Here is a 12,956-nt window from a genome sequence, read left to right on the forward strand (position 1 = left end):
ACATGAACCAAATTTAATTATTCCGTGTAGTCATCAACATAAATCTTTCTCCTCCATCCCTTACGATCCAAAACATCATCCTCATGTAAATCCATGCACCTCATATCCTTCCTAAATCCTTCCAACCAAGTCAGTTTTGGTCTCCCTCTCCCTCGTTTAATCCCTCCATGGTCCCACTCTTCCACTCTTCACACCGGTGCACCCTCGGGTCTCTGTCTTACATGTCCAAACCAACACAGACGATTTTTAGTTTGTCTGCAATGCTTGTCATACCTACTTTCTTGCGAGTAACCTCATTTCTAATTCTATCTCTTAAAGTGTTTCCACACATCCACCTTAACATGCGCATTTCCGTAACCTCCATCTTTATAATATGCTCTTTCTTAGAAGCCCAACATTCGGTACCATAGAGCAACACTGGTCTTATGGCAGTCTTGTAGAATTTTCCCTTCAAATGTAAGGGAATGCTTCGTTTGCATAACACTCCCATGGCCGCTCTCCATTTAAGCCACCCTGACTTAATCCTATGGGGCACGTATTGGTCAATGTCACCATTCTTCTAGATTATCGACCCAAGATACTTAAAACATTCACTCATGGTCAAATCCTTTCCATCCAAACTCACCACTTCATTATCAAAGTGAAGGTGATCTTAATCTAATTTAAATCATTCTCATGCATTTAAATTAGAGAACATCAAATAATGTGCTAATAAAAATCTCAAGCTATCAAAAATCATATCATTCATCAATTTATGGCATGAGTTTAATCTAAACATCATCAATCATCAAATATCAACACATGTTTTTCACCCCCTTCCCTTAGCTAAAGACTTGTCCTAGGGAAGAGAGATTAAACATCATAACAAAACTAAGCAAAGATTCAATAAAAACACAAGACTAAACATGATTAAAATCAATGGAAAAACAAATTAACAAACTTAATCAAGAAATAGAAGAAAACAAACAATATCAAAGCAAATAAATCAAACAAAAGGAAAGAGTAAGATAATACTAATAAGAAGCTTGATTGGAGGAAGAAACTGGAACTACTTGCATTGGATTGAAGAAAACTTGAACAAAATCTTGATTACAAACATCAAACTTGAAGATTAGCAACTTTCTCTCACTACTAAATGAAAAACTAAGAAGGTTTCTCTCTTTCTAGATTAAGCTCAAAATCCCCACAATTAAGCTAAGCTAATCTCCTCTAAAACGTTCTAAAAAGGGACTTATATAGTCCGTACAAAATTATCTGAATTCGGGAAAAGGTCTGACCGAACTCTAGGTAGGTTGTCAAATGATAAGTCTATTTTATATATATATAAATTTATTCCCCGTCCCACGGTCATATTTGTGCTTATTTGGGCTCTGCGGAGCTATTTTTATTACTAATATACGTTTTCTAGTGTTTTTGTAGAGTGGGTATTATTTTGTAGGAATTTGGAGAATTGTGACGATTCCCGAGCTTATTAAGCCACTACAAAGATATTGGAGTCGGATCGTATTTTATGACTGTATATTTTAAGCCCAAGACCGAGTTAGAGAAATTTAGTTCGGTGATTAAGGGCTCGATACGTCCAAGATTTCACAAGTTATTATTATTATGGACCAACCAAGGAAAGAAATTGGGCCAAATAATTATATAGCTGAAGCGTACAAATCCAAGCTTGCAAGAAAGTTACTGGGCTTCAATCTCTGAGCTTCAACGCGGGTCCAATCAAGAGGATCAAAGCTAACTTGGGCCGCTGATCTTGTTATTTGAGATTTCATAATTGGGTAAGAAAGCAAAAGTCGGTGGACTTGATTTGCTTCTAGGAGGAGTTTGAGTTGGAGTTTGTTTAATTCCTCAAAAAATATCCTTTGACTTTTCTTTTATAAAGGAGGTAGTAGTACGTAGGAGCAGTAGGCTCTCTTAGCTTAGTTTTAGTTTTAGCTTTTAATTAATTAGTTTAGTTTAGTTTTCTTTTCTTTTTTCCTCTCTCTAATTTTTCTCTCTCTCCCTTAATTAAACTCTCAATATTATTTTCTCTCTTGTTTCTCTCTCGACAACTCTTGGTTTAATCTTAGTTATTTATTTTCTTTCTTTCATCATGTCTCCTTTAATTGCTTTGATTAGTTTATATTTAATTATGCGTGAGTAGTTCTCTTTCTAGGGTTTATGGGGATCTAATAAATAATATGAAGGGGTAAATTATGGTTGTTAATTATTAATGCTTAATTGATTTCCTATTGATTGTTTAAATGCTATGCAATTAGATTTGGCCAGGTTTAATTGTATGAGTTTAGCAATATTGATTCAAGATTCGAGAGATGAGAATTGATGTTTAGGCTTAATTTCAATAGGCAGATTAATTTATAAATGGTTAGTTCGAGATTCGAGGGATGAGATTTAATGCCGGTAAATTAACTCTGTGATTGTAATACGTAGCGAAAGCCCTTTATGATCTGATTAATTAATGCATTGATGATTGATTATTATGTTTTACCTAGGAATATTGTTTTTTAGTGAACCTATGCCCTAGGCCTTTATTATTATTTGATTTCTTCCTGATTTATTCTTCTTACTCATATTCTTCGTAGTATAGATTTTAATCACAACAACATTGATTACCTTGATAATTTAGATTATAATAATTAATTAGGAATAGAAAGACTAATTTTCCTGTGGATTCGACCCTACTTCCCTATCTGCATTAATTAGAGGACTTAGGTAATTACTTTTGATTAGGGGATACGACTTTACCCAGTCAAAATTTGGCGCCGTTGCCGCGGAAACGGTTTTATTTTTATTTCTGATTATTTTTGTAGTCTAGATTATTATTTTTATTTATTTATTTTATTATTTTTTTTCTCTTCTCAGAGAACGCAAGTTCTTTGAGATAGTTTCTCATATTTGTTTGTTTAGTACAGATCAGGAATCAAGCATGAATCCACCGCCACCACCTCCACCTCGCAAGCTTATCGATTATTCGCTGCCGTCCCTGACGGATTTTCCACATCTTTCTCCTACACCAAATCTCGAGGGAGTACAATTCGAGATCAAACCCCAGTTTATTACTATGATTGAAAGAAAGCAATTTAGCGGAGCTAAGGGTGAAGACCCAAATCTTCATATTGCAGATTTCTGTCAATATTGCAACACCATTAGGCAAGCTGGGGTCACACAAGACCAAATCAGGGAGATTCTTTTTCCTTTTTCTATTGTGTGGTAAAGCTAAATTATGGTATAATGGATTGAATAGAACTGCACTTGGTATTACTGACTGGGATACTCTTGTTTTGAATTTCTATAATAAATATTACCCTGCAGAGAGGACAGCTTTGTTAAGGAGTTCAATCCTAAATTTTTCCCAAGAAGCGGATGAATCTTTATATGAAGCTTGGGAAAGATTTAAGGATTTGCAGAGAGAATGTCCCCATCATAAACTAGAACAGTGGCAGATAATCCAAGCTTTCTACAATGGGCTTGGATATAATTCAAGAATGATTTTGGACTCTGCAGCTAACGGAAAATTTATGAATTTGGATGTGAATATATCGAGCAATGTTGTCGAAGAGATGGCTATTCATAATTCCCAATATGGGAATCCCAGAGGATTTGCAAACAAGGGAAAACATCAAGTCGATTCTATATCCTTTTTGCAAGCACAATTGACTTCTATTAGCCAGAAATTAGACAATATTAATAATTCTAATTCATCTTCCGTTGCTAATGTTTCTGCTATTGGTACTAACCCTGTAATATTTTGTGAAAATTGTGGTCTTATAGGTCATTGGGCGCAGAATTGTAGGAGCTCACTTGAGAAGGTTAATGCTTTTCAGGCACATAAGAAAATTAGTCCATACTCTAACACCTACAATGTAGGATTGAAAAATAACCAAAATATGTCGTACAATAGTACGAATATGCCTAACCCCCCACCACAGGTACAACAACCACAACAGAGGTACTACCAACCTCCACATTAGAGCCCACAACAGGTTGCTACTCCTCCATTTGATTCTGACCTATTAGAAATCAAAACGATGTTAGCTACTATGCAGAAGCAGATGCAGAGTAGAGATGCGCAAATTGACTCATTGATAGCACATAATAAAATGATAGATACTCAGATTGCGCAACTTTCCTCTACTCTGCAAACTCGCCAGCAGGGAGCCCTACCATCACAGCCAGTACAACCTACAGAATATGCGAATGCAATTACCCTGAGGAGTGGTTCACACTATGATGGGCCTCCTATACCCAAAGATGATGAACCTGTTATAACAAAAATTGTTAATCCTGATTCTATTATACCAAATGATGTTGTTACTAGCCCTACAGGGCTACAAGGAAAAACTAATAATTCTGATAATTCTTTGCAGGGTAAACCCCAGGATAAGAGTGGAGATGTGTAGGGTCCAGCTATTAAATTTCCATTCCCTAATAGACATTTAAAGAGTAAGTTGGATAAGCAATTTGGTAAGTTTCTGGAGATTGTGAAGAATTTGCAGGTAACGGTTCCTTTTACAGAATTAATTACTCAAGTTCCTGCATATTCTAAATTTATGAAAGAAATTTTAACTAGAAAAAAGATCTATTAGTGAGGTAGAGACAGTTGTTTTTACTGCAGAATGTAGTGCTATATTACAAAATAAATCTCCACCTAAACTAAAAGATCCGGGTAGTTTTTCTATCCCATGTCATATTAGTAATATGATGATTGATAAAGCTTTATGTGATTTGGGTGCTAGTGTAAGTGTTATGCCATTATCTGTGAGTTCTAAATTAAATATGGGTAAATAAAAATCTACTAATATTACTCTGCAAATGGCCGATCGTTCTGTTAAATACCCTTTAGGTATTTTAGAGGATGTTCCTGTTAGAGTAGGTAAATTTTATATACCTGTTGATTTTGTTGTTCTTGATATGAATGAAGATTTGCAAATTCCGATTATTTTGGGTAGACCATTTCTTCATACTGCTGGGGCAATAATAGACGTGAAAGGTGGTAAACTTACATTATGTGTAGGGGATGATAATATTACTTTTAATCTAAATAATATCTCTAAAAGTCCCATGTTAGAGGAAAAGTGTTATAGTGTTGATGTGGTTGATGTAAATAATTTTTCTAATAAGCCCCAAGCTCTCGTTAGAGGTCCCTTGGAGGCGGTATTATGTGTTACATCTTGCACAGGAAAAACTAATACTTGGAAAGATGATGTGGATGCTATAGAAAGAGCTCTAAATTGCGTAGGACTTGGGTTTGAGGATGAACAAGTGGAGAAAGAGAAGCAAGTTGTAGAGTTTGAACCCGTGGTGAAAGTCCCACCCGATCGGGTGATAGATGCTCAATCTTGTGGAAAAACGAAGAAAATCAAGTGTAAAAAGAATTTTCGAGCAGCAAGAAAGAAGAAGACGCCAGTTCGGACCCTAGAGACGGGCCCGGTCGGGCCACGCTCGCCCGGTCGGGCGCGAGACCGCGGCAGCAAAACTGGCCGACTTCAAACAGCCATAACTTTTGCGTTTCTTAACGAAATTTTGCGTGTGACCTATCATTGGAAAGCTCTTCAAGTCTACTTTCCAATGCAATTAGAATCACGTCATTATAATTTGTATAAAAAAAGTTATGAGCAAAATAGTGAACCTGACTCGTTTTTGCAACTTCTCTTACTAACACTTTGTTTCTTTTTTGTCCAAAATTGTACCAAGGTGATGCATTGCAATGTTTGGGATGGTGGTGGATACAAGTTTGATGACGAGGGCTAGTCACTTGGATTACTAGCTTCCCTTTGAGCCAATGAGGACATTGTCCGATTTAGCTTGGGGGGGATTTCTTGTATGTATAGGTACTCTTTCTTTCCCTTTCTTTTTATTTTTCTTTGGTGTACTTAGTTTAGATTTTAATTCTTTCTTAGCATATATTTATTGTTTTCTAGTATAGTTTTATTACTTTCCTATATGAGAAAAACACAAAAAAAATTGAAAAAATTAAAAAAAAAATACAAAAATACGTTCCAATGAATAATGAATCATGCTTCTCTATGCCCCTTGATGAAATTTTCGAAATTATTTTGATTCTTGGTTATTGATGATAAATATTGAGGATTAGTTGATCATGATTTGATATTGATTGCCTTGGAACCTTCACATGCGTCAATTTTGTCCAACTACTTGTGAATATAGTGCTTGACTAGTTGATTTGGTTAGGAATGTGTGTTAGTTCCTGGTATGTCAATGAATTTGAGTATTGGTTTGCAACTATGAGTAATGTTTCATGGCTCATTATTATGCACATGTGGAGGACGAAGGCGTTCATTCTTTTAGGTAGCCTTCAGATTTATCTAGATACATTTGTTCCCTTCTTGCTACCCATGTTGTTGCTTGTGCCCTTTTCGTTGTTTATTAGCCACATTACAAGCCTATTTAACCCCATTGGTTACTAGTCCCAAGCTTGGCTTGGGGGAGCTATTAGTGAGTGAGGTGAGGGAGTTTGTAGTGTGCACATTATTTGCACAATTTGGGTGGGTTTGAGAAGTAATTTGTTCTTGATCATATTTTTGTTTTGATGAGTTTAAAAGTTGTATATTTTCTTGAAAAATAAAAGGGTGAAAAAAAAAGTGAGAAATATGTTGAAAAAAAAAAGAAAGTAAACTTCTAAAGAGAAAAAAAAGAATAATAAAAAAAAGAGCAAAAAGAAAAAAATGCTTAATGCTCAAATGTTCTAATTGAAGGTTGTCAAAAGAAAGAAAGAAAAAAAAAATTGAGTTTAAATGAAAAGATCAAATTTGAAGAGTTCAAAGTTTGTTGTTCACTCAAGTTTTACATTATTATATTTTTATGAGTGAAATTGTAAGAGTTGGGATTGCTTAATATGTTTGGAGTTGTATTTGGTGTTATTCTTGTTGGAATTGGTTATGTTGGAGATGTTGATCATTATCTATTTTGATCACCGGTGTTATTAGGATTTGGCTCCCTTTAAGCATAGCTTTTCTCTCACATTTTCCCAAATATTTCCTACCCTTTACCCTAGCCTAACATTACAAGCTTTTAAGACCTTCCGACCTTGTGCATAGAGTTGTGTAGATGTGAGAGTGTTATTTATCAATGCAAGTTATGACTTGACATATTCCGAGTCGACTATTAGGTTGAGTGTATGTCTTTTTTAAACACATGAGTGTTGTGAGTTTGGGAGGGCATTGTTCACATAAAGGGGTTGGGATGGAGAGCGATCGAGTACATTTTTTACTCGCCACATAAATGAGTGTTGAGTGTGTGAGCATTAGTCTTGAATTCTATATGTTCTTGTGGTTTGCTCTATTTGACAATTGTTAGGGAAGATTGGTAGTTAGATGGATTTTATTGGTTGACTTTGATACTTGTTTGTCAGATTTACCTTGAAATATATATTGATTTTAATTGTATTTAGGGTGAAGTAATGGTTTATTTATTCATTGCTTTGCTTAGGGACAAGCAAAGGTTTGGCTTGGGGGAGTTTGATAAGTCTATTATATATATATATTTATTCCCCGTCCCACGGTCATATTTGTGCTTATTTGGGCTCTGCGGAGCTATTTTTATTACTAATATACGTTTTCTAGTGTTTTTGTAGAGTGGGTATTATTTTGTAGGAATTTGGAGAATTGTGACGATTCCCGAGCTTATTAAGCCACTACAAAGATATTGGAGTCGGATCGTATTTTATGACTGTATATTTTAAGCCCAAGACCGAGTTAGAGAAATTTAGTTCGGTGATTAAGGGCTCGATACGTCCAAGATTTCACAAGTTATTATTATTATGGACCAACCAAGGAAAGAAATTGGGCCAAATAATTATATAGCTGAAGCGTACAAATCCAAGCTTGCAAGAAAGTTACTGGGCTTCAATCTCTGAGCTTCAACGCGGTTCCAATCAAGAGGATCAAAGCAAACTCGGGCCGGTGATCTTGTTATTTGAGATTTCATAATTGGGTAGGAAAGCAAAAGTCGGTGGACTTGATTTGCTTCTAGGAGGAGTTTGAGTTGGAGTTGGAATAGATGTTTAATTCCTCAAAAATTATCCTTTGACTTTTCTTTTATAAGGGAGGTAGTAGTACGTAGGAGCAGTAGGCTCTCTTAGCTTAGTTTTAGTTTTAGCTTTTAATTAATTAGTTTAGTTTAGTTTTCTTTTCTTTTTTCCTCTCCCTTATTTTTCTCTCTCTCCCTTAATTAAACTCTTAGTATTATTTTCACTCTTGTTTCTCTCTCAACAACTCTTGGTTTATTCTCAGTTATTTATTTTCTTTCTTTCATCATGTCTCCTTTAATTGCTTTGATTAGTTTATATTTAATTATGCGTGAGTAGTTCTCTTTCCAGGGTTTATGGGGATCTAATAAATAATATGAAGGGGTAAATTATGGTTGTTAATTGTTAATGCTTAATTGATTTCCTATTGATTGTTTAAATGCTATGCAATTAGATTTGGCCAGGTTTAATTGTATGAGTTTAGCAATATTGATTCGAGAGATGAGAATTGATGTTTAGGCTTAATTTCAATAGGTAGATTAATTTATAAATGGTTAGGTCGAGATTCGAGAGATGAGATTTAATACCGGTAAATTAACTCCGTGATTGTAATACGTAGCGAAAGCCCTTTATGATCTGATTAATTAATGCATTGATGATTGATTATTATGTTTTACCTAGGAATATTGTTTATTAGTGAACCTATGCCCTAGGCCTTTATTATTATTGATTTCTTCCTGATTTATTCTTCTTACTCATATTCTTCGTAGTATAGATTTTAATCACAACAACATTGGTTACCTTGATAATTTAGATTATAATAATTAATTAGGAGTAGAAAGACTTGTTTCCCTGTGGACTCGACCCTACTTCCCTATCTGCATTAGTTAGAGGAGTTAGGTAATTCTTTTGATTAGGGGATACGACTTACCCTGTCATCAAACCAAGGGTAGGTTCGGTCAAACCTCCCTGCTTCTGGTCCGGTCGAACTTTTGAGGTTCGACCTCTCCTGCAAAAATGCTGGAAACTGATTTGAAACTGCCTTAGACGTTCGGTCGGACACTTGAATAAGTTCGGCCACACCTCAGTTCGACCGAACCTCTGAGAGGTTCGACTATACCTCCTCTTGAACTTGCTTCCCTTAGCTCCCTTCAACTTAAACCTTCTCCTCTTTGAAGACCCTGGTTCCTACAAAATGCAAACAAGGAATCAAAGTAGAAAATAGGCAAAAGGAGGTAAAATTAAGGAAAGAAGACAAATAAAAGAAAAGAGAACTAAAGATAAGAAAAAGGGGTACAAACAAGCTACAACTACGGGGAAAACCTATTAAAATGAGCCCTTAATCGTGGCATAAACGCCACTCATCAGTGCTCACCTTTGAGTACAAACCACAAGACTATGCTACTAAGACATCTATTTATGACAACAAACTTCAAGATCTTGGTTTCCAAGTTGAAAAGCCATGTAAATCGTGATATCTCTACTTAAAAGGCCGGAACCCGGGAAATATTTTCACCAATGTACGAGTATCAAAGTGCCGCGGTCACAAGACTCGCAAGTGGAAAATGCATACCAAATTGCAAATCTATGTCGCATTCCTTTTCCTAGTAGTTTGTACAGGGCCGTAGCATTGATTTTGGGGGCCCTGTTCCAAATTGAAAAAGGGGCCCTTAATAATGTTAAAATTATACATTTTTTTTAATCTATAATTTTGGTAATGCACAATTTTCCTATATATACATTGCAAAATAAAAATGCTTTCATATAACAATGACATATTCAATTACGCAAAATTAAATTCGGATATTTTATTCATGTTGATAATAGTAACTAAATACAACTCAAGGCTCATATCAACTTAAGCTATATTATCTTCTATTTATTTGAAAAGTGATATTCTTCTAACGCTCTTTGAGGCAAAATCATCAATCAAGTCTTCATATTCCACTTTCTCTAGAATATCATTCTCAATTGCTATCATCGCCAATCCATTAAGTCTTTCTTGTAGCATCGTAGAACGAAGATATGACTTCAATAGCTTTAACTTTGAAAAACTCCTTTCTGTAGTTGCAACTGTCACAGGAATAGTCAACAAAATTCTATATGCAATAGTAGCATTAGGAAAACAACCCACATCATTCAAAAATATCAAAATATCAAAAGGTCCTTTTATGTCATTGTGCAAAATTTCTTTAAGCAACTTCAACTCCACAAATAATTCATTCCCATCGATATCTGATTTTTCATTAGACATAAGTGCATTTTCAAATTTCAAACAAGAGGATTTCAAACTTAAATCATCCAATGACTTCATCCTTTGAGGAGTGAATAAGAAACCAAAAATATTTTCATATTCCTCAAATTTCTCAAATCTTTTATAAAGAGAACTAATAGCTTGATCAACAATATAAAGAAAGTAATCAACTCTAAATGATTCTTCTGGAGATAGAGGAGCATTTGATGAAGTGCTTGGATTCTCATCAAAATGTTTTTTTCTTTTAATTTCACGCTTTTGGGGAAATATAGGATCAATATCCATTTCAATAGCAATTTCCTTAGCCTTACTCAAAGCATCATAAAAACCAGTTTCTCTATACCCCTCAAAAAAAGAAATCAACCCTCTTATTTTTTTTTATAGCCACATCAATAAGCATATCCTTTGATTGTAATAGCTTGCTTACTAAATTAATTGCAAATAGTATTTCATACCAAATTACTATTGCAATTAAAAACTCAAAATCACCAAGCTCATTATTTGCTAAGGATTTAGCTTCACTCTTTATATTGTAATCCTTATCATTGCTATCGGCTACTTGAAGTAAAGCTTCTCGTAAATCTGACATTTGAAATCTAATAGCCTTAACACTTTCAACACGACTTTCCCAACGAGTAGATGACAAAGACTTAACAGTTAGTCCTTTTACATTGTCTTTCAAGATTTGCCATCTCTTAGTAGAAGTTGTAAAAATTGTATATATACGTTGGATGACTCCAAAAAAGTCTCTAGCTTTACTACATGTGTTAGCCATATCACATAATGTCAAGTTTAAACTATGACAACCACAAGGAGTATAAAAAGCATTAGAATTTACATCCAAAAATTTCTTTTGAACTCCTTGATGTTTTCCTTTCATATTAGATCCTTTATCATAGCCTTGTCCTCGCACATCCATTATATCAAGATCAAGATTTTTCAATTCATTTTGTAAAACATCAAAAAGCCCTTGGCCAGTTGTATCATTTACATTCAAAAATCCTAAGAAAGATTCCTCAATGCAAACATTATAAGTAGAGACATTCACATATCTTAATATCAATGACATTTGCTCTTGATGGCTAACATCGGGAGTACAATCAAGAATTACTGAGAAATATTTTGCTTGCTTTATCTTTCTAATGATTTCATTTTTATTGCAGAACCAAGCAAAAGTATTAACTCGTTTTGAATTGTATGACCTAAATAATGAAAGTGAATATCATTATTAGTAATACGGTTGACATGTTCTTGAATGATTGGGTCAAACTCGGCCAACATTTCAATCAAGCCCAAAAAATTACCATTACTTTTTTGGTATAGTTTCCCATTTGAACCACGAAAGGCTAGATTATGTTTGGCAAGAAATTTGACAATTGAAATAATTCTTTGCATTAATTTCTTCCAATGGTCTTTTTCTTTTTCAATTAGCATTTGAGCCGTCTTATCAATAGTTTGATTCTTTTGAAACCTAAGACGCAACTCGTACCAAGTAGTCATATTCTTAACATGATCTATGCTTGTCTCATGCTCTTTAAGTCTAAAGCCTACATGCCCCCAATCTGAAAATCCTTCATTTGTCAATTGTCCTCTTCCCATCCCTTTTTTAAATATTTTACAGCAAAAACAATAGACTCTATCAAGCTCTTTGGAATAAACAAGCCAATCCCTATCACATTTCTCACCGTTTGATAAAACTCTAGTATACAAGTTAGCAGTAAATCGTCTTGAAGATTTATCTTTAGGACCTTTCACAATAGACTTATCTCTTTTAGGACCATTTTTCACTAATAAATCAATCATTTTAGAATCAAGACCATCCCAAACTCTAGGATCATATATATTAGGCACATAACTAGTTTCACGGTGATCAACATTATCATTATCAGAAGGCATATCATCAATATTTTCAGCATTATTATCATTCTCAATAGGCACATCATCAACATTGCAATTAACACTAGGCACATCATCAAAAATATTATCCACATCATCAACATTCTCCGCAATAGGCATATCACTAACAAGATCAACATTAACATTACTAATATCATCAACATTAACATTATTAATATCATCAACATCAACATTATTATTCTCAATAGGGACATCATCAACGGGCTAACAAGAGGAACTTGAGGTTCTATTATAACGAATTTATCAAGAGAACCTTTTGAGAATTAATTAACACTTCTAATTTTCTCTTTTTGTTACGCTTTTGAGACCCAGATTCATACTTTCTAGGAGGCATAATCTCAAAATCGCAAAAAAAAACAAAAATTACGGTATCATATATATGGATTGAAAAAACTTGGAAAGCAGAAGCTTTATTTCATTCAATTGGACGAATTGGCGAATTACTCGATAACTTTGATTCTCAATCTTTGTTCAAAAGAATACGACCAATTTGGACCTTCAAATATCAAAAAATAAAATTGCTTAGATAGTTAGATATAGAAGAGTATAAACAAAATCAAAAATTAAAAATTGTTTGACATTAAAAAAAAATAAATCAAAAATAACAATGAAGATTGCTTCATGAGTTCACGAATTATCACGAATTATCACAGAAAGAAGATTGCTTCAATTAACTGTTGCAACACGAGCAGGGCCGAAAAATTAAAAAAAAAATGAAATAAAAATTGCTTCAATTCAATGAATTCATCAATTGAAATTATCAAACCCAGAATTAATTAAAAACAAAAATCAAAAATC

The 12,956-nt window shown here is 34.1% G+C and overlaps 1 non-coding gene and 1 pseudogene across 1 annotated transcript; both read right to left on the reverse strand.

Annotated features, from left to right (window-relative positions):
* Window positions 1-3,323: 3,323 nt before the first annotated feature.
* LOC145615805 (small nucleolar RNA R71) lies at window positions 3,324-3,430 on the reverse strand. Its single transcript, XR_014107394.1, has one exon. It is a non-coding gene; the product is annotated as a small nucleolar RNA R71 (small nucleolar RNA).
* A 6,340-nt stretch (window positions 3,431-9,770) lies between these two features.
* On the reverse strand, window positions 9,771-12,492 carry LOC145613936 (uncharacterized; annotated as a pseudogene).
* Between the last annotated feature and the right edge of the window lie 464 nt (window positions 12,493-12,956).

The sequence above is a fragment of the Chenopodium album genome, chromosome 25 (assembly GCF_948465745.1).
Source record: "Chenopodium album chromosome 25, dcCheAlbu1.1, whole genome shotgun sequence".
Lineage (NCBI taxonomy): Eukaryota > Viridiplantae > Streptophyta > Magnoliopsida > Caryophyllales > Amaranthaceae > Chenopodium > Chenopodium album.